Genomic DNA, 25167 nt, shown 5'->3' with positions numbered 1-25167 from the left:
TGCTATGAAGGAGTTCTTGGCATCTCAGGGGGAGACAGGCTGTAAAGGCGACGAGTTAAGGACAAAGAAAAGGAATGACAAAGACGATGATCCCAATGCATCGAAAGATGCAGGTAGTGAGTTGCCAAGAACTACTCAAGCTCTTGGGACTTCCACAGCTCAGGGGGAGTCTGCAGGTGCAGTTGGTGGTGATGGGGTGGTGATGGTTGATGATGAAGATGATGTGATTGATGCTTTGAAAGAATTAGATGATGATATGCTAGATGATGATGTGATGTTTGATGATGATGTGCTGCCTACTGAGGAGATTGAGAAGATTGGAGCACAGATTGTGATTGAAGAAGATGTTGAAGAAGGTGAAATAGTAGAAGAGAATGTAGAGCATGACATTCCAGGTGTGGAGAAAGCAGATATGGGTAATGAGACAGTAATCGATGAGACTGAATGGGAAGAGCAGCCTAGGTGGAAGGAAGGCTATGCTCAGTGGTTCGTCAAAACGAAGAAACCAGCGGTCCCTACAATGTTTAAGAAGAGTTACAATATTAAAGGCTATGCTGAAGCAAAGAAAGGGATTATTTGCTGGATCTATGATGAGCAGTTGAAGCTCTTTGTGATTAAACGGTAAGACGGCGTTCAGTATTTTAAAAGAATGTTAAGGTCGTTGAATACACTGCCGGAATGTGAAGTGAAAGACTTAGCCAGATTGGGGTTAATCAATCGAAATGACGATAATATGGTTAGAGTCATTGAGAAAATTGTATGGAGAGAGAGTATAAAAGAGAAGAAGTTTGAGCTGTTGAAACCGCAGAAGGGAAAACTTGTTGAAGACAAGGATAGAGGTTTGAGAGCTGATGGAAAACCTTGGATGGTCATGAAGTATAAACCGATCCGGTGCCTTAAAGAAGTACCGATGAAGCTAATGCCCAAGGATGTGCTTAAAGACCTAAAGTGGTGGTATGTGGATTGTGAGACAGCAGAGGCGGTGATGGAAGACGAGGATGAACAAGAGCTCCTAAGAGTTTACGATCCGATGCATTTGGTAAACTTATCGCAAGCTGATCTGAAGGTGCTTAATAAGAAGAAAATCTTTTATATTCCCGCTTGGAAGGACGAAGCGAGGAAGTATCAAAGAGTTGTGTCAGTTTGTGTTAGAGAAGGAGTACATGCGTGAAGATTCAAGATTGAAGATTACAAGACAAGTGCTTAAAGATCAAGATATGAAGCTACTGCCAAGGGGGAGTCTGTTGGTGCATAATGTCAGTAGTTCATAGTCTAGTGTCTGTAATCGAGTCTGTAATGTTTAATTATGTTTTGTATGTTTAAGCGAAGTTACTGACAAGTTCGCTTAACAGGCGAACTTGTTAGTCAAGCTAAGTTATGGACAACTTCGCCTGAACATGCCAGGCGAAGTTGTCGTGTATTTATAGTCCTAGGTTACGGCTTGGTTTGTAATCGTCGTTTAAGTTCGTGTCAGTTGTTCGAGTTCATTGTAAAGTGAGGACGAGAGTCTGTAACAGTGATATTACATCACGTGTTTGAGTTATAATATATAACGTGTGTTCGTGTGATTCGTGTTCTATACTTGTAACGATCTACGCAGGGATTCCGCACCTGAGTAGACCGAGATATCTCGTGCGATCCGTCCAGGGAACCTACATGGATTGAGTACCTTGACTTATGAGCTTCATCTAAGATTTGACTTCTAAGATCACCATGGCGTGGGATCCACATACGGTCGAACCTAGTTTTAACTCCATGAGTGTTTTCCATCAACTCATCTTGCTGGCCATAAATCCTTTCTTTCTTTACTAACCCTTCATCTACTAACACCTCTGACTGCACCTTGATGATTTCTTCAAAAAGACTTGGGTTCATGATCAACTTGTAGGACTTCACTGTTGCAAGGACTTCCTCATTCTTACGACTTAGCGCATCAGCGACCACGTTAGCTTTACCGGGGTAATAGTTAATCTCACAGTCGTAATCCTTTATCAATTCTAACCATCTTCTCTGCCTCATGTTCAATTCTTTCTGCTCGAAGAAGTACTTTAAACTCTTATGATCTGTATAGATAATACACTTAGCACCGTACAGATAATGCCTCCATATCTTAAGAGCATGTACTACAGCTGCTAACTCCAAATCATGCGTCGGATAAGTACTCTCATGGACCTTCAACTGTCTTGACGCGTAAGCTATCACCTTCCCTCGTTGCATCAGCACGCAACCTAACCCTTGATGCAAGGCATCGGCACAAACAACGAAATCCTCGTCGCCATCGGGTAGAGCAAGGATTGGAGCTTGCGTGAGTCTCTTCTTCAATTCTTCAAAGGCTTCTTCCTGAAACTTCCCCCAACTGAATACTATCAACTTTCGCTTTCTGAGTTATCCTTCTTACTCCTGACTTGTAGCCATCGAATGGTGGTCATGTGTTTTAGCTATTTAAGGTAGCTCGTCCATGAGACCCTCGATGTACCAAGACTCATCTCATCCTTCCAAGTCTTCGATTAGTACTTTTAACACTATTGTCTAAAAAAACCTTTCATCATAGCATAATAATCATTCATAACCAAACTCAATATATTACACGCCACTGATAAACATAAGTTTTAAACCCTAACACAAAACAAGTCCTTAAGCAAAAGTAACTTAATAAAACCATTGCATGAGCAATTATTCCTTCATCAGGTGTTCCTCTCTGCAGTTTTCCCAAGTCTTCATCCTTTTGCACCTCCCGCCCCTGATTCCTTGCAATCCCTAGCCATGTGGTCAGCTTTTTCGCATTTGAAGCACTTTGGACGATCAGGGCATTCTCGAGAATAATGCCCACTCTTTCCACACCGATAGCACCTGTTTGTCCCAGTCTTGCATTCTTCCTGGTGCACTCGCCCACATGTCTTACATGCATCCTTGTTCCCAACCTTGGCCTTCCTCTCATCAGTTGTTGTCACCATCAAGCCAGACCGCTTAGCAGAGGTAGCCCATTTCTTTTCCTTCTTTTCCCCCACCGTTCTTGCTCCCCCACAATCCCTAGCTAAGTGACCCGACTTACCACACTTATAACATTTCTGGTCCTCGGTGCAATCACGAGTTATGTGTCCCTTCTTCCCACATCGGTAGCACTGATTTGGACCAGCCTTGCATTCTCCTAGGTGCATCTTCCCGCACACTTTGCATGTTTCCCTTCCCGCGACCTTTGGTATCTTTTTCCCCGCGTACTCCACGACATCTACAGATCCATTGGTTCCTTTCGCTCCTCCCTTATCATCATCACCCTTCTTACCGTCTTCTCCTGCCTTCTCAGTGGCCCTTGCATGGTTTTCGGCAGACTTGTCAGTACGAAATTTCTTCTCTGCAGCAGCTACAGCGTAAGAAATGGCAAATTGATTAACAGGATCCAGCTGATACCCTTCATTGCTGCTTGGTCCTTGCAAAGTTTCACTTTTATCCTTTTTCGTGGTAGTAACTAGTTCTTCAGAAGGTTCTCGGACAACGCGCATTCCAAGAGGACGTCCAGTGTGACCTCCCTTACCAACAAACCTTCTTGCTCCAGCCATTAGTATTCTAAAAGGGAAAACACAAACATCATCACTCAAGGAACTATCTAGTACAAGGATAGTAAGGCTAACAGGTAATAACAGTGGCCAGTTGTGATTAGCTGATCATGTTACTTTCCGTGTCCTATACACTTCCCTTTATGAGTCTATTTGTGCTGGTTCTACTTAAGCAGTTTGTCAAATCAAACAATCAATTATTCCTATCCCTGTCGTTCACGTATCTTTTCTTTCTCATTAACATATATCATTTAATCATACACCTTACCTTTACTGATCTTGCTTGAGCGACACATGGCATTCTTGAACTGGCATCTTCTTTCCTTTCTTACTTAAATCCCATTCTCTGTTCGAGTCTAAGCATGTAGGATGCTTAAATCTCCCGAACTTATGCTCTGATACCAACTTGTAAGGCCCCGAACCCGGTGGCCCTAATTTAGCATCGGATTTACTCATAAACACAGTTCTTCAAATCAGAGTTTATTAAAACTTTTCGCGGAATATAAAACATCAATCATTTGTTACAAAACATTAAATCTTTTCTTTGATACCATAACACAAAACTTTATATTTAAAACATCTTTACTTCTTTCTTCAGATGCCAGCCGTTCAATCCATGCCATGCGTCATCCTCATGCTAGCCCTGTAATCAGCTCACCTGCGTGCATACTAAAAGTCAGCTACGCTGAGTGAGTTCTAGTTAATCATACACTATACAATACACATAAACTCATATTCTTTCATTCATACTTTCATACTTTCATACTTTCATATCTTACGTTATAAAGAGCATTACGCCCTACATTCCTCGAGTATTATTAGGGCTCGGTACCCTCTTTCCTCGAGTATTATTAGGGCTCGGTACCCTCTTTCCTCGAGTATTATTAGGGCTCGGTCCCTCTTTCCTCGAATATTAGTAGGGTTCGGTTCCCTAGTTCTCGAATATTAGTAGGGTTCGATTCCCTCTTCGTTACCATACAACCATACATCATACCTCAAGTATTATTAGGGCTCGGTACCCTTTTCGTAACCATACAACCATACAACCGTCATTTCCTTCTTTTATTAACTTTATCATATTCATTCACATAAGCATACATATCATACTTACCTTATACAAAGCGCTACAACCTGACAGTACGTGCAATATCCGAAGATCGTTCACGTACCATCAAGCAATCATTCATACATATCATGTCATTCACATAAGGCATACACTTATCTCTTAGGATAAGCGTATTAACAAACATATCGAGTATGCACACAGCCCCGAAAACATAACACATAAATGGGGCTAGAAACTCACCTGAACACGGTTACGTTCACCGTTAATCGTAATCCCTTTCTTCAGTTGTGCACGGCTGACTGTATAACAAGTATACGTATCAATTAACTATCACTTCTCATAATGTATTTCTATCTTTATATGACCCACAACGAACGGGGGTCCGGGGGGCAGCGCCCCTGGCAGCGGGGTCTAGGGGCGGCAGCCCCTAGCAGGGTCCAAGGGGCAGAGCCCCTGGCTGGGGTCGAGCTGCCAGGTCAGCTTGGAAAAATTTTATTTCCATTAACTGTCTTAACACATTTTTCATTAGATTTTTAATTTATTTTCTGATCGAACTTGACTTTAAGCGAAGTTAAACCTTAGGCGAACTTAGCTTTAGGCGAAGTTATCAGGCGAACTTGGCTTTAGGCGAAGTTAAACCTCAAGCGAACTTAGCTCTAGGCGAAGTTATCATCAGGCGAACTTGGCTTTAGGCGATGTTACCAATTAGGCGAACTTGGCTTTAGGCGAAGTTACCAGCTAGGCGAACTTAGCTTTACAGCGAAGTTGCCGTCAGGCGAACTTGGCTTTAGGCGAAGTTGTCATCAGGCGAACTTAGCTTGCAGGCGAAGTTCATCAGGCGAACTTAGCTTGCAGGCGAAGTTATCGCTTTGAAGGCGAAGTTGCCCAGTTGCAGGCGAAGTTGCCCAGATCAGCCGCTGTTTTAGTTTCTGACCAGCATTTCGAGCTATTTTAACACCCTTGCTATGGTTCAACATCACCCACTACGCTTCCCGACCATTTTCGGTTGTATCTACACTATAAAACTTGGATCTTTAAACTTCAAAGATCAAGAATCATACCTTTCTTGAGCGTGTTTGGATCTCGGTTAACTTGTTAGTCACAACTAGTCTCTCTCTCTCGCTCTCTCGGATCTCGATATCCCTCTCCCGGCCGCCGGCGAAGTTATGGTGTGTGGTGTGTGTGTTTTGGAGTGTTAGATAATAATAAGATAGAATGAAAGATATTTTGGGTTTAGGGGATATTTATATCCCTGAAATCCCATGGATCAAAGGCCCATTCTCATTTAACACATCTCAATTAATCCAAGTCCATGGCCCGCTCCTTACCCGATATTAATTAATTACGCGAAATCACTAAACATAACTTCCTTTACTCGACATTAAATTTTAGGATGTTACATAATGTTAAGTTCGCTTAACACTAAGTTCGCTTACTGTAAGTTCGCTTAATGTTAAGTTCGCTTAATGATAAGTTCGCTTGAGTTAGCAAATTAGAAAATAAATGAAAAACCTAATGAAAAATGTGTTAAGACAGTTAATGGAAAATGTGTTAAGACAGCTCGACCCCAGCCAGGGGCTCTGCCACTTGGACCTTGCTAGGGGCTGCCGCCCCTAGACCCCGCTGCCAGGGGCGCTGCCCCCGGACCCCCGTTCGTTGTGGGTTATATAAAGATAGAAATACAACATGAGTAGTAGTAGTAGTAGTTAATTGATACATGTAAATATTATACAGTTAGCTGTGCACAGCTCAAGAAGGGAATAATGATTAACGGGGAGCGTAACAGGATTCAAGTGAGTTTCTAGCCCCATTTATGTGTTATGTTTTCGGGGCTGTGTGCATACTCAATATGTTTGTTAATACGCTTATCCTAAGAGATAAGTGTATGCCTTATGTGAATGATGTGATATGTATGAATGATGGCTTGATGGTACGTGAACGATCTTCGGATATTGCACGTACTGTCAGGTTGTAACGCTATGTATAAGGTAAGTATGATATGTATGCTTATGTGTATGAACGTTATAAAGTTAATAAAAGAAGGAAAGGATGGTTGTATGGTTGTATGGTTACGAAAAGGGTACCGAGCCCTAATAATACTCGAGGTATGATGTATGGTTGTATGGTAACGAAGAGGGAATCGAACCCTACTAATATTCGAGAACTAGGGAACCCAACCCTACTAATATTCGAGGAAAGAGGGTACCGAGCCCTAATAATACTCGAGGAAAGAGGGTACCGAGCCCTAATAATACTCGAGGAATGAGGGTACCGAGCCCTAATAATACTCGAGGAATGTAGGGCGTAATGCTCTTTATAACGTAAGATATGAAAGCAAGTTAGTACAAAAGAAAGTATGAAAGTAAGAAAGTAAGAAAGTATGAAAGTATGAATGAAAGAGTATAAGTTGGTGTGTATTGTATAATGTATGATTAACTAGAACTCACTCAGCGTAGCTGACTTTTAGTATGCACGCAGGTGAGTAGGATGAGGCAGCTCGCTTGAGGAGACACGTGGCACTGAATAAGAGGCTGGCATCGGAAGATTCAAGACGTTTAAGTTTAATGTTTTGTTCATTTTGAAAGACAAGATGTTGTTTTAAGATAAGATGTGTTTTGCTATGAAATGTTTTACGAAATTTTTTATATTCCGCGAATATTTTAATTAACTCTGATATTTTGAACTGCGTTTATGAGTAAATCCAACACGAAAGTAGGGCTACCGGTAACGGGGCCTTACAATAATTGTTAAAAATAATGAGTTTTATATATTTAAATAGTTTTATACTAATTATACGACTTTTAACAACGATAACACAAAATCGGTTTTAACGTGGGACTCGAACTCGGGTCTTGACGAGATGAATCAACAATCTAATCCCGAAAAACAATTTGTTAACAAACCAATTCCATATTTTATATAACAAATTAAAACCAAACTCTTCCCCAAAACGTAAACACCCAATTCCTAAATTTATTTACCTTTTAAAGGTTCGCGAGTCGTGGCTCTATATCGGGAAGGAACCGAGTCGATTACCGCCGGAGATTGAAGACAACCGCCGGAGAGAGAGAGAGAGAAAGAGACTAAGAGAGAGAACAACAGGGAGAGAGAGACCGATGGAGAGAGATAGAGACATAGAGAGAGAGAACGGTGGAGAGAGAAAGAGAGAGAGCCGGAGGGAGAAAGAAAAGCGGAGAGAGAGAGCTAAAGAGAGAGATAAAGAAAGAGAGATAGAACGGCGTACACCAGTGGCCGGATTTCCGGTCGCCGGAAAAACGATCCGAGAGGGAAAGAAAGGGGGTTTTTGGGTGCGGGGTTACCGGAGAACGAGAAGGAGGGAAGTGGTGGTGGTGCGTCGGAGGTGTTTGCCGGAGGTGGCTTCTTGCCTGAGGTGGAGGTCCGCCGGCCGCCGGAAATCGGCACCGGAAATATAGGAGAAAAAGATGGAGGCTGGTGGTTTATGTTTAGGGTTAGGTTGGGTTTATATATATATATATATATATATATATATATTACATATTTTCAAAACAACCCCCTCAAGTTTCAACCAAAGTTTAAAATGAGTTTAAAAGTTTCCAAATCTTATAACAAGTTTATGAAAATCATTTTAAACCCCTTATGTTTTTCTTAACAACACTATATTATGACAAACATCGATTTATTTAAGACTAAGGCCTAAAATAATATTGTATAATAATTAAATAAGGTTCTAAAAATGTTGTGTCGGTTTTACAAAAATAAATGTGTAACATCCTAGAATTTTCATATTTTATAAAAGAAAGTCGTGTTTAGTTGTTGGGTTTAAATAATTAATTAGTATTAATAAAGATCATGGACTTGGACTAATTAAGATGGATTAAAGGGAATGGGCCTTAGGTCCATGGGCTTTAGGGGATATAAATATCCTCCTAAACCAACCTAAAACCCTAAACCCTCATTCATTTCCATCCTAATCTCTACACACTACAAACACACACACCACCTCATACGGCCGAGAGAGAGAGCGGATTCGAGTCCAAAATCAAGCCAACCATTATTAGACCTTCAATATATGAGCTAGTTACGAGATAACCGAGCACATAAAGGTATGATTTCGATCTTAAAGTTCACGTTTTTAAAAACGATTAGCCACGAAACTTAAACGTACAGTAAATCGGGTCTAAACGAAACGTAAAGTAGCAAACTTGACGTTGGAAACGAACTTAACAAACCTATGGCTATGTACGGCGACTCGTTTTGAACGTTCTTAAGCTTAAAGGACCAAGCTTTATAGTATATACGGGTTATATATGAACGAAAACGGTTAGGAAACGATTAGTGGGTGATGTCGAACCATAACGAGGGTATTAAAATCGCCAAAATGCTTGTTAAGATCGATAGGAACCAAACCCGTAGCTGAACTGAATAACTTCGCCTGCAAACAGCAGACCACGAACTTCGCCTGTGTTAGAAGTTCGCTGCTGTAAGAACTTCGCTGAGTATATAAGTTCGCCAGGACTAAGTTCGCGAGGACTAAGTTCGCCAGGACTAATTTCGCGAGGACTAGGTTCGCCAGGACTAAGTTCGCCTACGCTTAAGTTCGCTAACGATAATTTCGCTTAATAGTAAGTTCGCCAAAAGTTAAGTTCGCTGAGAAATAAATTAAAATCCTAATAGAAATTGTGTTAATACAGTTAATTAAAATAAAATTTTTCCAAGCTGACCTGACAGCTTAACCCCAGCCAGGGGCTCTTCCCCTTGGACCCCGCTAGGGGCTGCCGCCCCTAGAACCCCGCTGCCAGGGGCGCTGCCCCCGGACCCCATTCGTTGCGGGTTATATAAAGATAGAAATACGATATGAGTAGTAATAGTTAATTGATACATGTAAATATTATACAGTTAGCCGTTCACAGCTCAAGAAAGGGATTACGATTAACGGTGAACGTAACCACATTCAGGTGAGTTTCTAGCCCCATTTCCTTGTTATGTTTCCGGGGCTGTGTGCATACTCTATGTGATAGTTAATACGCTTACCTTAAATGGTAAGTGTATGCCATGTATGATTTATGTGATAAATATTATGTTATGATTGTGAATGAAAGCTTGTCAATACGTGAACGATCTTCGGATATTGCACGTGTTGACAAGGGAGGTATGTATATGAAAGATGAATGTGTATGATATAAATATATGAACGATATATGAGTATGTAATAATGATTAAAGAAAGTATATGTATGAGTATGTAAAGATGGTATGAACGAAGAAGAAGAAAGAGGAATCAGACTCTAATAATATCTGAGATAGAGAAGACGGGATCAGACCCGTAATAATATCTGAGATAGAGAAGTAAAAAGGGATCAGACCCTAATAATATCTGAGATTGACAAGAAAGGGATCAGACCCTAATAATATCTGAGATAGAAAAAGGAAAGAGGGATCAGACCCTAATAATATCTGGGATAGAAAAGGAAGTGATCAGACCCTAATAATATCTGAGATAGAATGGATAGTAAATATAAAGTATGAACGAAATAAAGTATGTACGTGTATGAAAGTATGAAATAAAGTAAATTAGTAAAGTAATTATTATGTATCTTCAGATGCATGATTGAAGGTAAGTGAATGTATTGTATGATGTATGATTATCTAGAACTCACTCAGCGTAGCTGACTTTTAGTATGCACTCAGGTGAGTATGATGCGACAGCTGGCGTGAGCGGGACACATGGCAGAAGAATAAAAGCCTGGTATCTGAAGATCTGCTATGTTTTATAAGTTATGTTTTGATTTTGAAAAGACCAGAAGAATGGTTTTAAGACCTGTTTATGATTTAATATGTAACGTTTATGAAAGTTTTATGTTCCGCGTAAGTTTTTAATTAACTCTGATTTTAGAACTGCGTTTATGAGTAAATCCAACGTCCAAATGTAGGGCACCGGTAACAGAGCCTTACAAAATGTTTACAAAACTAATACAACTCGAGACCTGAATTTGACAAATGTCATATGGACAATGGCGCGAGTAATCATATGACGGGTAACAAGTCTTTCTTTTCTGAACTTAACAATCGTGTCATGGGAAAGGTTAAGTTTGGGGATGACTCTTATGTTGATATAAGCGGTAAGGGAGGATTTTATGTGAGGCTAAAAGTGGTGAACATCGCTTGCTTACGGATGTTTATTTTATACCGAGTCTTCGAAGCAATATTATTAGTCTCGGTCAAGCCTCGAAACACGGGTGTGATGTTCATATAAAAGATAACTACCTTACGATGCATGATGAGCAAGGTAGGTTATTGATGAATGTGACTCGTTCCTCTAGTCGGCTATACCGGATACAATTAAAGATTGGTATACAATTAAAGTCCTGATTTCACTATATACGGGAATGTGTGGTGTGGAAGGAGTTAGTGGTGGAGCATATTAGTGGCAAGGAACAACGAGCTGACATCCTTACGAAAGCACTTGCGAGAATCAAGTTTGACGAGATGAGAAGATTTCTCGGTGTTGAAGATCTCCTAGTTTCGAGTCAGAAATTAAGGGGTGATTGTTGGTAATTTCCATATTATTAGGTCTGTCACGTGTAGGTGACCGGGTTGGACCTATTGGGCATATGGAATTCATTTATGATGTAATAGGTTTTGGGGTTGCAATTGGGCTTTTATACTTGGTAATTACTTGTTGACCAAGTTAGGGTCTCCCTATATATACATAGCCATGTTAGGGTTATTGTATGAGTGAAATGGATTATTGTATTCAAGTTTTGTGCTAGTTTCTTGATTATAATAATACGTGAGTTTACCCTAAATATTGGGTGCTCGTTTGTGTTTCCGTTATCAATTCGTTGTTGAGAAGGGTACAAGGGTAATTTAGTTGATTGGGTGAATCAGCTATCCGGTTCGGGCCAGATCAAAACCGCCATAGACAAGAACATTCGAGGCATGGGTGATGATGAAAATATTGTTGAGTTTATGAGAATTTCAGGTAATTGTGTTACTTATAAGGCTAAAGCAAGATGGTCAATGTATGAGGTTTACGATGCATTGAATAGCATGACAGAAGAACTTGGTTTATCTGAACATCATGATGAATTTCCGCTTATTTTTGATACTCTGATTGATGTTATTTGAGCTAACACCACTACATCAGGTTTCTGATCCATTATCTAATAACTGATGTATGCTTGTTGTGGATCTTACATGGCTATATGTTTTCTGTTTAGCTCTATTGTGAATGCATTTTAAATATGTAAGCCATATTATTCCAACTTATCTTCAACTGCTTTTTGAAGACTTTTAATATATTACTATTATTATTAACATTATTATTAGCATATTATAATTCTGTGTCTGGTAATTTGGGTTTTGTTCACTAATTGTTTGATAGTTGCTGGTCTGGTGCATTTTATAGTTTGTGTTCTCCAGTTGTTTAAACTTTTGTATCTCGTTTGTTTAACGCTAATCTATGTTTGAAAATACACAGATGAGAGGATCATACTATTCTTGTCTTTTAAAAAATGTTTAAAACTAAATGTAAAAAATAATATATACCTGAACAGTTATGTTTTCTAATTCATATAAAAAGTTTTCATTTGTGTGATTTTAAGTCATCTAAAACTTAAGGTTGTAGTGAACACTTGCTTTGGTTTAAAGGATCACAAATTGTTTTATAGACAGATGATTTGTTATTTCCCGTTAAAACGTACGTATTCGTGATGGTCAATGTTAAAGCATGTTTTTCAAAAGCTCCTTGTGGCTGGTGCATTACTAATAAGCCTGCCTGCAAACAAAGACACTATTAGTCTCGTCTTATAAGGATTTTTTTCTGCAACCTGACTCTTGTGAGAACTAGTCGATTGTGTAGATCTTATTAAAGAAGAGTGAGTGTTAGCTTAACCGTACCTGGTTGGTCGCTACGGGGTATTTATAGCCATTGTATAATTTGTATTTGTGGAAGTCTACTTCACTAAATGTCAAATAAAGGCTAAGATCGTTCATCTTATTTTAGACACAGAAAAGGTATTGGTTGATGGTTGAGTCTCGAGCTATACTCGAAACTCAAGTCTGATGTGCCATTTCAGCTAGTCTCATGGCATAAAAGGAATTGTTGAATTTATACGGTTTCAAAACATATTATATTTTTAAAGTAATTATAAACTTAGCTATCTTATCAAGTAGAAACTTTTAAAAGTTAATAATATGAAAAAACTAACAAAATAAACATGTGATATGCTCAAAACAATATCTATATGTGTTTTACACCGATTGAAAACCATAAACACGAATACTGGTACCGGTTCCAATAATATCTATACTGATGTTGTAAGTCGGGATCGGTTCACTTCGTCACAACACTAGTACGGTACTGACACTTGCTATAATGTAAGATATAAGAAAAACGCTATTATTAATTCAACTTCGTTTTCAACATTGTTCAGTCAGAATCAGTTCCGGGAAATATGCATATCGACCTGGATACAAGCCCAATAACAATTGTTGGTCAGGGATGCATTCGGGGGCCTGATTTTGTGAACCAATATAGTTGGATTTAGGCCCAAATGTTTTTATGATAAATATTTAGTTATTTGGTTTTCATAAATTATCCAAGCATACTAAAGGACTGTTTGGTAGTTTCTTAATGATCATTAAGAGGTCATTTTTTAATGGTTCATAGTCTTTTAATGGTTAAGTGATAATCTTAAATCTGAATGGTTAAGAAACTACCCCTTGATGGTTCATAGTCTCTTAATGGTTAAGAGGTAATGTTAAATCTGAATGGTTAAAAGACTACTTTTTAATGGTTAAGAGATTATGAACCATTAAGAGGTAACCTCTTAATGACCATTAAGAGGCTACCTTTGTAGTTTTGTAAATTGCATTTTTATATTTACGATCAATTTTCACACAAACAAACGTACCTACTAAATATCACTTAATATAACCGGGCTGCGGGTGCTAAATTGTCACTTACGGAAGAGGGTTGTGCGAGAATGAGATGAATGCAAAACCTTGACAAGTGAAGTAGAGTAATAATTATTACGTTATTTCAATTGTTTGGTAGCGTGAAGTTATTATTCCATTTCATGTAGAGTAATTATTTGCCAATAGTTAATTGTATTTACGAAAATACCACTACGTCCTTTTTATTCTTTACTGCTTATGTTTACTGTTTAGCATGTTAAAACATAATTGTAATTGATCATAGCACTACGCACACATATATAACAATTAACAGGGGCTATTAATTTAAAACATCAATTATATAAAAAGTGTCAGAAGGTATATATCTTGCCGAGTTGCCGACACATTTACATGCATTAATTTTAGGGGCGATGGGAATTTCATCCATTTACATACACAAGTTTTTGGTGTCAATATACGTAAGTTGGACACATCTAAATAGATTATACACACAACTATGAATCAACACTCATTTTTACAATGAATCAAAAGTTGGGCATGTTGTTGTAATTGTTTGGACAATATTGTAATCAGCAGTATATCAGAAAAAAACAGTATTAAAACAAACTAGACTTAAAAAATAGACTCGCCGTTGTAATAGACTGTGGGGTGTATATAATATCCATACATAAAGGCGCATCTAAAGAGTGTAGAATTGTAAAATACTAGTAGGAAACCCGCGCGATGCTGCGGAAACGATAATTCGCAACGCGATGCTCGTTTATATTAGTTTATCAATCTACCTCGTGATATATTGCATAGTACTTCCGTTAGTTTATACACATTGTACGAAACCCATTATTTTTCTAACAAAATAATAATTTAGTAATAAACCAAAGATAACATAACATCTTCTAGTAGGATTTACAAAAGTTGATCACAATATAGTTATTCTAAACAAAAGAAGCATTGTTGATTTGTTAACATTTTCAAAACAATATTCATTCTTCAAACATGAGACTTGGATAACCTCTATAGTCTATGACATATCTTTTCCTGAAATGTATATAAATTGATTAGTTGCATGATTAAAAGAAGAAAAAAAATAAAGTAATAAGTACCAGCTAACACATTAGAACTTAACCCCAAAAGAACAAAATTATAACTAAAATATGACGGTAATTCTAACTAAAAATAGTGGACAAATTTTAAGCCAAAACGGTGCAAAATTTAGTACTTAAAACGACAACATTTAAACTCAAAATGGTGCAGAACTGTGACGTACTGCAAAATTATGGTTTGAATAAAGCTTCATTTTTTATAAGTTATAACTCATCGTGTATCAACTTATTCCATTTCAAATATACTTTTATTAATACGTCATTGTAATTAAAAGATTATTCAAGATCACCACTCATTGTGAATATGCCTCTTTCTTTTATTTTTACAACTCCCTGTGAATATTACTCTTTCTCCTTTATCACAACAATTGAAATTATGACGCTTTCTTTCATAATCACAACTCAATCGTGATTTAACCCTATATTTCATGATCATGTCACTAATTTATATACAATCAATTTTATGACACAAATTGATCAATAAAATTTCATAATCACAACTCATTGTGATTTAACGAGTAGCCGTTCATTAGAAGACTTGAAATTTAGTTACATATTACACTAAAAACATGATAAAAAAACTTACTCTCAAGGTGTACCTAGCTTCAATCTATCCTCCAAAAGAATGCTTGAGCAAAATGAGCAAGCCGAACTCCAGTTCTCATAAATTAAATGAGCTGACCATGTAGTTTGACGAGCTTGGACCCTTCGAGCCTCACAACTAAAGCGATTGAAGGTATAACAGTTGTGCAAAAAGACTAATAACCAAAGTGAAAAGAATTGTCAACATTATATAAAACAAATTTTTTCAATAAAGAAACAATAAATTTTAAGCGAACTTTATTCAACACGTTTACATTTTCAGCTAAGTTTCAACCCATTTTAAGTGACATACTAACCTTACGAAAACCATGTTGCTCCCCTTTCAAACTCCACTAAAGCAACGTGCAATCTTTTTTGCTTTCAATGCTTGATATATTTTCTTGATTGATCAGGAGGTACAACCTGCAACACCAACATGCTATCAATTCATTTTAAAAATATGCAAAAATGCTATAAGATATAAAAATACAATATAACTTATAAGGCAAAGTTTTACAAAGATGGTCAAAATAACTCGAAAAAACGGTTCCAAGACCTTGTCTTCCATATATCCTTGAAAGAGGATTATAGGGCAAGAAAAGAAAACTAATACGTGATCTTTCAAAGAATTCTTTTACACCACCTGTTGTAAAATTAACTTATAAATATATAACCAACTAATAATGTAACATAGGAGTAAAAGTGAATAATAGTTACCAATAAGGCTATCCATGTATCGGACTGTAATTTGTGTGCTTCTTCTTTCAACGACTTTAATTCAGTTACTTGTTAAATATGATTACAATATGTTAAACATAGTAGTGACAAGCATTTGGGTGTTTCTTCTTTCAGCAACTTTAAGTGAGCTACCTGTTTAAGACGGTTACAATATGTTAAACATAGTGTGACAAAATGTTCAGGTTTTAACGGGTCGAAAATGAGGACTTACACCTTATAAAGAAGCTCCAGCTTTAAAATTTTTCTTGAATGCAAGTACAGCTAATGCTGTGTGACCGCCAGTAGAGCCACCAGTGATGCGTAGTCATTCAGTATCTGCTTCTCCACTATCCACCCGTACAAAAAGAAAACTGAAAAAAGAAACAAATTTGAAAAAATGCGAAGAGAACATAAGATATCAAGTTGACTTTAGTTAAATTCCTTCTAAAATGATATAAATTATTACTGATCTACAATGAAAACATACATTAAGCTGACCCATCAATCCAAACCGTAAACCATAACGCTTCTTGTTGTTATCTTTTATACCAATATGTCAAACATAGATAAATTAGAAATTAAAAAAAGTACAATATAGAATATAGATTATGAAAAAGAATGTCTGGTAATACCTGAAGGGAATACCGAACGATGATAAAGGAAAAGAAATACAAGCTCTAGTTGCCTCCATGAGTTATTCTGTCTTCTCATAATAATTATGGCATCTTTGCCGGACTTGATACAACCCTTACCCACTACCAACTTTATATCTGTAACTTATCAATGGACTTCAATGGAGGGCTAAATGTGCTCGTCTAAATCCATTTTCGTTAACAATTTTTAAAGAAGTTCACTCGATTACAAGATAGAGGTTAGTAAATAAACATTCATGTATCAAATCGATAAAAAAATTCAGGGTTATGAAAATTAAATAAATAATAACCACATATAATAATATATCATCAATTCAACATACCATCAAATCAATTCTAGCACATTTGACCGCAGAGGAGTTTCGGTTGTCAACCTACAATCACAAGACAAACAAAATAATGCAAATTATTATAAAAATGTTATATTAATTAACTGAATAAAAAAATCCCTAATATCAAATTATATTTATTAACCTTATACATATCAATCAAACAACGACTTCCTAGATGGCGTATCAAAAAGATGAAATTCAGAAAATGAAAACAAGATTGTTAGCAAAAATATAGAAGGGTACCAAAATCACAGTTCAAAAGGTCTACCACTCTTGTTACAAATTTCATAAACCTAAATATGCAATTATACAAGAGTTGAATAGCGAAATTAACTTCAAAATTCAGGGCATCCCGAGACTTGAATAATGAAATCAGTGTTGCGTTTCAAACAAATTTTTCTAAACATTTTTTGTATTTGTATTAATTTGGCTCTAATTGAGAAAAATGATAATTTCAAACAAATTTGGATGAAATTCAGATGAATATGACTGTAATTGAAGAAATCATTTCAAAAAGAAGTGAAAAAGGTTTTGTCTCACCGGTGGAGTAGAGACGATCTGAGCAAGAAACTGATATCAGATGGAACCGCTTGGAACTGTTTTTTCAAAACTAAAACAAAAGAAAAAACTGTATTGGTATTGGTGTTATAAAAGACTTGTACTTTGATGCATATATGACTTGTACATTGTTATTCAGTATTCAAAAATTTTTACATCGAAACGTTGACAAAAATAAGCGTGTCGTGATGTTATGTTCGAAATATATTAAAATTTAATTCATTCACATATATAAAAGAAAAACAAAGAAAAAATGGAATAGAGGAATATATGGATAAGGTTAAGGGGGTGAAACAGTAACTATTATTCAAATTTACTAAAGTTAAGAATAGTTGAGGGATTAAAGTTGTAATTGTAATTTAGCAAATGGAGTCGGTGGTTGAAATGAAAATGCAAAGACTATAATATCCTCTAAAATACTAAAATTCTTGCTATAAGAGTTGTATATAAAGCATGGAGTATGGTACCTCTTAAAACTTAAGAGGTCCTTGACTTCTTCTTTATATATAGTAGAGATTATAGATATAAAAATTGATTTGATGTTTATAATCAAATCAAATTATACATCAATTTACTTTTTGACCATCTACTGTGATGAAATTATGTTTGGATCAAGTCTAGATCGTTTCAAGGAGATCGTTTGGGTAGAGTGGGCTTCGTCTTCGATTTCCCCAGTTTCAATTTAATGTACTATCCATTGTTGTGGGTTTGATCTAGCTTTTGGCTAGTGGTTTCTTTATTTAAATAAAATTGCTTGTTGTTTCCCCAAATAATAATCTATACATATTATTAAAGAAAGGAGCAATTTTCACATGTTATCATTCTAGGGTGTCCACATAGGATGCCACCTCACTGCCATGTCACTCATTACCTTTCTTAAGCATGCCAACTCATCAACAAACCTATATTTAAACCATAACATTTCTTAATTTTTTACCCTATTCAACTTTTTCTCTCTTTCACCTGTTAATATATTCCGGCGAATATCATCAAGATTTGTATCAATTTTCCGATAAGTTTGTATTTTATAATAAACTTCTGATTGTTTATCTATTTATTTCCGGCAACCTTATTATTTTTTCCGGTTATTGTTTATTCTAACTTTTTTATGTTTATTCTCATTGTTAACTGATTTTATTTAAATCAGTTTATGTTGTAAATCATAAACGGGCATGAAGGTGGTATGTGGACGTTTTAAGTTTTTCTGTTAAGTATTTCCGGTAAGATTTTCCGTTAAGTTTTTTCCGGCTATGTTTTATACCTATAACAATGGTTGCTTTACATTATTTCAGGTTATTTACCCGATTAATTTGTTGAAGATTTCATTTTAGTTTGTTAATAAAAATCTTATATTCCATTGATACGTTTTTCCGGTAAGTTTTTTCGGTAACATTTTCCGTATATGTGTTTTTCTTATAACAATTGTTGCATAATATCAACATTAATATTTTATTTTATAATTTCAGGTGAGTGTCATGGCTTATACAATCTTTTTTCCGGTAACATCTTTAAATTTTGTTTTTCCGTTAACATCTTTAAAATTTTCCGGTTATTAGTTATAATTAAAATAATCTGTAATATCAATATTAATATTCGTTTTTATTATTTGCAGGTAATTACCGACTCATATAATTTAATTTCACAGAATAATTATGTGTTTATAATATGTATTTATTTTAATTTTAATGTTGATGTATATTTTATTTTGTTAATATTCATGTATATTCATCTTCTTGTGTTTATAAAAAATAAAATATGATTGTATATCGGAGATCCGAGATAAGTTTGATCTATATTTTTTTCCGGCGTGTTTTAATCTATTCGATACGAATTATCCCATCAATACCATTTATTTTGTTTGACTTTCCTTATTGTTTTAAATAACTTAATTAACATGAATATTGTAATTTAATTATCCCATTAACATATTAAAGTATATACTTTGACTTTCCTTAATTTATAAACAAACTGATTTTAAAGTTAAATTGAATTATTTGAAATTAATTACTTTATAGTCAACGTGAATATCTTAATTTGGTATTCAAAAATTTAAAATTAAACGAGATTGAATAGTGTTAATTTGGTATTTGAAAATTTTCCTATTTTCAAATTAAACTTAATCTGAATGTTTTTTGACCATCAGTTAAATAAGTTAATTTTGTATATTTTTGGTACAAGTTAATTTGGAAATAAGTATCTATATTTTACATAATAGGAAACTATATGATTTGTATTTATATTACAATTTTACAATATATTATAATTTACGGATTTATTTATCATTTTCAAATTTGAATTATTGACCAATTATATTAAGTTTACCAAAATATTAACTTTATAAAAATAGTTTTGCCGTTTTGGTATATGATTTAGTGATTTTTTAAATAATCAATGATTTTACTCTAATTTTGGTAACAATGTATACAAGATTATAATTTTAATAAGTAATAACTAATTATTTAATAATAATAATTAATGATTTGACTCTAATTTTGATATATGTTTATATATTATAATTTTACACACGGGTTGATTTTAACTTTGACTATATTATTAAAAACCTGATTATAATAAATTAACCATTCGACTCAATTTCACTCAAATTCTGTTAAATTTGGACATAATTTTAACTTTAAATATTTATTCACATTTCTATTTATATTATTTTTTACATAAATAAATTAAATATTTTATACTATATAATCGATACATTTCTTATATATTTTCTCATCACTTTATACCATTACAGCCTCCATTGTTTTTCTCCATCCAAGTTAATCTAAATTTTAACTTTTATTTTTTTTAATACAATCTACTCCCGTTTACATTTAGCATAATTAAAATTTTCTTAGTTTAGTAACCTTGACCAGTCAATTCTAAGTTACAATTTTGTTAATATTTACAAACCGAAATTCAAAATTATCTTATAACCTATTTCAATTTTAAATTCAATATTATAATCTTTAGAAAACAGAAACATATCGGAAATAAAATCTTATGAATCATTTTATATGTTATTATTATAATATCTATGTTTATTTAAACTCTTATAATTGTTTAAAACATATAAATCCATTTTTACAACATATAAAATGTATTAGAGTTGTACTTTTAATTTCAAATGATCCAATTACCGTTTAATTAGTATTCATGATGTAATACCTTATAATTCATCTAAAATAATCCTTTCTTATTAATATAACATTTACAATTCATTTAAATTTAAAACATATATGTATATTTTACGTTTTTTATAATTCCCGCTCATGTGTTACACGAGTCACTCGCTAGGTTATTTAATTCAAAATTCAAAAGTGGGTTTTTTTTTCAAGATGGTAATTTAGTAACTATAATTCCCGCTCATTTTTTACAACGCCTCCTTTTAGTTTGGAACGTCGTCGAGGAGTGGTACGTAGATCGAGATAATGGGCACGGAAAACGAGGTTTCGGGGCACGTAAAACGAGGTGGATCGATGGTACGTATTTCAAGGTAGTGAGAGAAGTTAGAGAGAGAGTAAATGTGTGAGATTTTGGTGTGGGAACAACTGAACCCGTGGCCCTCTATTTATAACCAAATTTTGGACCCTATCGCGATAAGCGATAGGTCACTTGGAAAGCCTATCGCGTATCGCGATATAGGCCTGCTGTGTCAAATCGTAGACCTGCCACGTGTTGACACGTGGCGGCAGGCGTTGCCACCGTGTGCCGCGTGGCACACGTGTCACGATGTGTCAGTCACTCCATCGCGATACGCGATGGAGGTTTCTCTTGATTTTATCGCGTAGCGCGATGGGTCAAGAAGACTGATTTTTCATTTTAGTCCCTGGAGTTTGGAAATTGGCAGAATTGGTCCCTTGACTTTCGAAAATTGACATTTTTGGCCCGAATTTTACGTGATGTTACATCCTCCCCACCTTAAAATAAATTTCGTCCTCGAGATTGTTTACGAGAATAAGTGGGGGTATTTCTTCCTCATTTCGGACTCGAGTTGCCAAGTATACTCGGGTCCTCGTCGGGAATCCCATTTCACTTTCACGATTTTCAAAGTTCGTCTTTTAAGTTTCTTTATTTTCGAATCTTCAATTTGAATTGGTCTTTCGATGAATTTTAAGTTCTCGTTAATTTCGACATTTCTTAAGGGCATCGAAATAGATTCGTCGGCTAAACTTACGTAGATTCGAAACATGGAATACATCGTGTATCCCTTGCATTTGTAACGATTCCGGCAAACTCAGGTATACCCTAGCCGGAATATACTATTACGTGTTATGCAATACTGAATATATGAATTATAATGTGTTTATACGAGTATATAAGATTCGCAGTACGAATTATACTCGAATATACAGCTAGTCGTATTGAAATTACGATTAATCGATGAACGGTTATTGAAACCCGAACGAATCGGGGATTACATTATAGACGAAATATATAATGTTTAGTGATGTTTACGAAATATTAAAGCTTCGGGATAAGTGAATTATAGCACAGAAAAAGGATTTCGATTTATTAGTACGTCGGTACGATAAACGAAACCTTTAACATCAAACCAAGCAAGAGACGATCGATCAAGCCGAAAAAGATGCACAATTACCGACAATATGATGTGTTAAGTCAATAAATGTCATGGTTTAAGTTTTTAAAGTTTTTAAATCGGTTTTATATAAATTTAAATTTTAAGCCGAAAAACGACCGTTTTGGCCTCGTTTTGAGCGGAATTAAACGTTTAACCGAAAAACGAACTGAACCAGATTATCCACAACATTATCCGGATTACACAATCCGAATGTGTGGCCAAGGTTGAAGATGTGGGCCCCACCCCACACCTTACTAGGACCGATCGGTCCAATACACACACCAAAACATTTCATTTTCTTTTTTTTAACATCCCAACTCTCCAAATCCTCTCAACCCTACATACATTCATCCTAAATCCTTGATTTTTAAGCAAGAAACACAAGGTAAAAACATGGTTATAATGATTAATTCATAGTTTTGATTCCATAATCTTGAGAAAATGAGGTTTCAAATGAAAAATGGGTGAAAACCCGAGATGAAACCGATTCTTGCATGATCAAGTGATGTATACAAGTTATACAAGGGATCTTGGTCCAAGAAAGGAGTTAAAAGAGTCAAAAACGAATTTTTACGGTTAAAATCTTTGTTTTGATGTCTTAACCGAAACCATGAAAGAAATGGCTTGATTGTGGGTATAACTTGCTTGGTGTGGTGTTGTTGTGCTTGTAGGTGTTGTATCTAGTTGCTAGCAAAGGCTAGAAAGCAAGATCTTTGCGATCTAAAGCTAGAAACACAAGGTAGTTCGGTTTTTCGTATGATTTGTAAGATTTGGACAGATTGTGGTAGACTTAGAGTTGAGTCATGAAATTTCACAGAGATGATCTACACATGAAAATATGAGATCTGTGAAATTTTGGTAATTTTTGGATAAGGGATGAATATTTGGTGAATTTAATGCTCGGTTTTGGCTAAAAATGGTGAAAAATAGCTAAACATCATGAAAAATTCTGGAAAACTTAAGATAAGCTTTTTATAACATATAAAAGTCACACACAAAATTTCACGTCCATTGGAGAAGTCTAAGTAGGCTTTCCGGTAAAACGAGTCCTAGGGTTTTCTAGCTCGGTTTTGGTGAAAATGGCATGAAAAATAAGTTTTTGGTTCTGTAAAAATTACTGGGAACTATATGGATGGCAGGAGTCATCCCAGAAAAATTTGGGATTTTTCTAAGGTCGTTTGGTATTTTCGACATAGTTGGTGTTTAAAGGACGTTTAAAAATAGATAAATAAATGTTAAATATAGAAATTAAATCTGGAAATATTTTTATTAAATTCCTTACTGTCAAAAACTGAATTTTGCAAAATTTCAAGATCCGAGACTAAACGGATATTTATTTGTGCTAAATGGAACTTAAAAACAAAATTTTAAAGCTTAAAACGCGTAAACCGGCAAAGTTCGCCTAAGCGAGCTGACTGGTGTATAAAAACCTTAAAAATGGACTATTTTCATGAAACTAAGTTAATCAAGTGAAAATAAATCATCCGAAAATAATTCGGATGATTTGGGTAATTTTACCCGATTTAGCAGTTTCCGGTGTATTAAAGACGGAAACGGGCCCCGCGGCCAAACGGGGTGTCTAAACCGAGCTCTAATTTCACCACTTTAATTAAAATATCAATAAAAACTATTTTCGGGTCGTATGTGGCCAAACTCATTTTTGAAAACATAAAGACGAATAACCGTGCTAGGCACGCAAAACGAGAAAACAAACTAATGGTAGTTTTGACTAAAGAACTCTAAGTGATATCACAATCTAAGTCCTGAGAAGTGTATCGGGGTTAACATTGTCCCCGGATCGTGTACGGTACTGGGTTAACAGTGTCCCCGGACGTACCGGTTAACACGAATTTAAGATATATTAATAGAAATTGTGTAGTAACGACTTAGGGATCGTATTACAGATCCGGACCGGTAGCTGTGCACAGTATTACATCTTTGCTCACAAAAAGGTGAGTTTTCACGAGCCCCTTTTACTGAACTGTTTTAAATATTTTCCCGGGGCGGAAAGCATGTTTATATCAAAATGTTTAAGTACATGCTGATCGCATGGAAATGAATGTATTTATATATGTTTTATTGTACGGGAATCGTACGGAAATGTACTAAGATGGTAATTGTCTGAGTTGCTAACATTGTAAGGCCCCGCAACACGAGTGATTAGCTAAAAGCCGGTAGAGTGTGAATAGTACTATTGGTCTGACAAACCCAACTGGTCCGGCATGGATTTGCTGATGTTTCCCAGCCAGTTGCACATGTCTATTTTGGGTGTTATATATATTTTGCTATGTAATGTTAGACATAGCGGTTTGGGGCAGTTCCGTGGACGGGGGATATGTCACGGGTCCGTGGGCGGGGGATATGCCACGGGGATTGTGTGTGATAGTCAGAGGTTTCACTTGTGGGCTCAGCATAATTACATCGCTAATATATGATTTATTATAATAAATTGTCAATGTTTATTTAAATCTGTGAAACTCACCAACTATTCGTAGTTGACCCGTTTTTCTTTCCATGCTTTCTAGGTACCCCCAAATTGGAATGAGTGATACGTGCTTGATGATGTGTGCTATTTGTGGAAGATTAAGGATCTATATTTTGCATTAAATATGTTAATGTACTATCGGTAAAACTTATGTGATAACACCTAGATAGTAACGAAACTCGGAACAATGTAATTTGTTTAAATTAATGTAGTGGTGTTTTCTTTATAAGCAATGCTGTTGATATCAGATGTGTCTGTTGCATCCCGTGTACGTTTCCGCTGCGGTTACGGGGTGTTACAGAACTTGGTATCGGAGCCATTGGTTATAAAGGATTAGGATGTCTTTAAAAGATACCTAAAATATAACCAGTAGCTCAAGTGTTATAGGATCTGAATATCAACTAATAAATTATTGTGACGAGGTCTGGATGAACTTGGATGGACAAGTGAGTTATTATGGTCCGGAACATAATAACAGACTTGTCCGCACGAGGGAATTCAGGGGAAGTCACGGGGGAATTTAATAGGTAAAATCGGCAACATATGTGTAAGTATATAATAATATTTTTATGTGACAAGGTGGTATAAATGTGTGTATATTAATTTAATTAGGATTTACATTATGAAAAGGACTATATGTTTGC

At 35.6% G+C, this 25167-nt stretch overlaps 1 pseudogene; it reads left to right on the top strand.

Moving 5' to 3' along the window:
* The window catches only part of LOC143573425 (inactive LRR receptor-like serine/threonine-protein kinase BIR2 pseudogene), a 73498-nt pseudogene extending 61769 nt beyond the window's left edge, over window positions 1-11729 (top strand).
* Window positions 11730-25167: the final 13438 nt, after the last annotated feature.

Source organism: Bidens hawaiensis, unplaced genomic scaffold (genome assembly GCF_021521415.1).
Source record: "Bidens hawaiensis isolate Kalapana, Puna unplaced genomic scaffold, B.hawaiensis_p1.1 tig00026421_1, whole genome shotgun sequence".
Taxonomy (NCBI): Eukaryota; Viridiplantae; Streptophyta; class Magnoliopsida; order Asterales; family Asteraceae; genus Bidens; species Bidens hawaiensis.
This window is presented reverse-complemented; position numbering and strand designations above follow the sequence as displayed.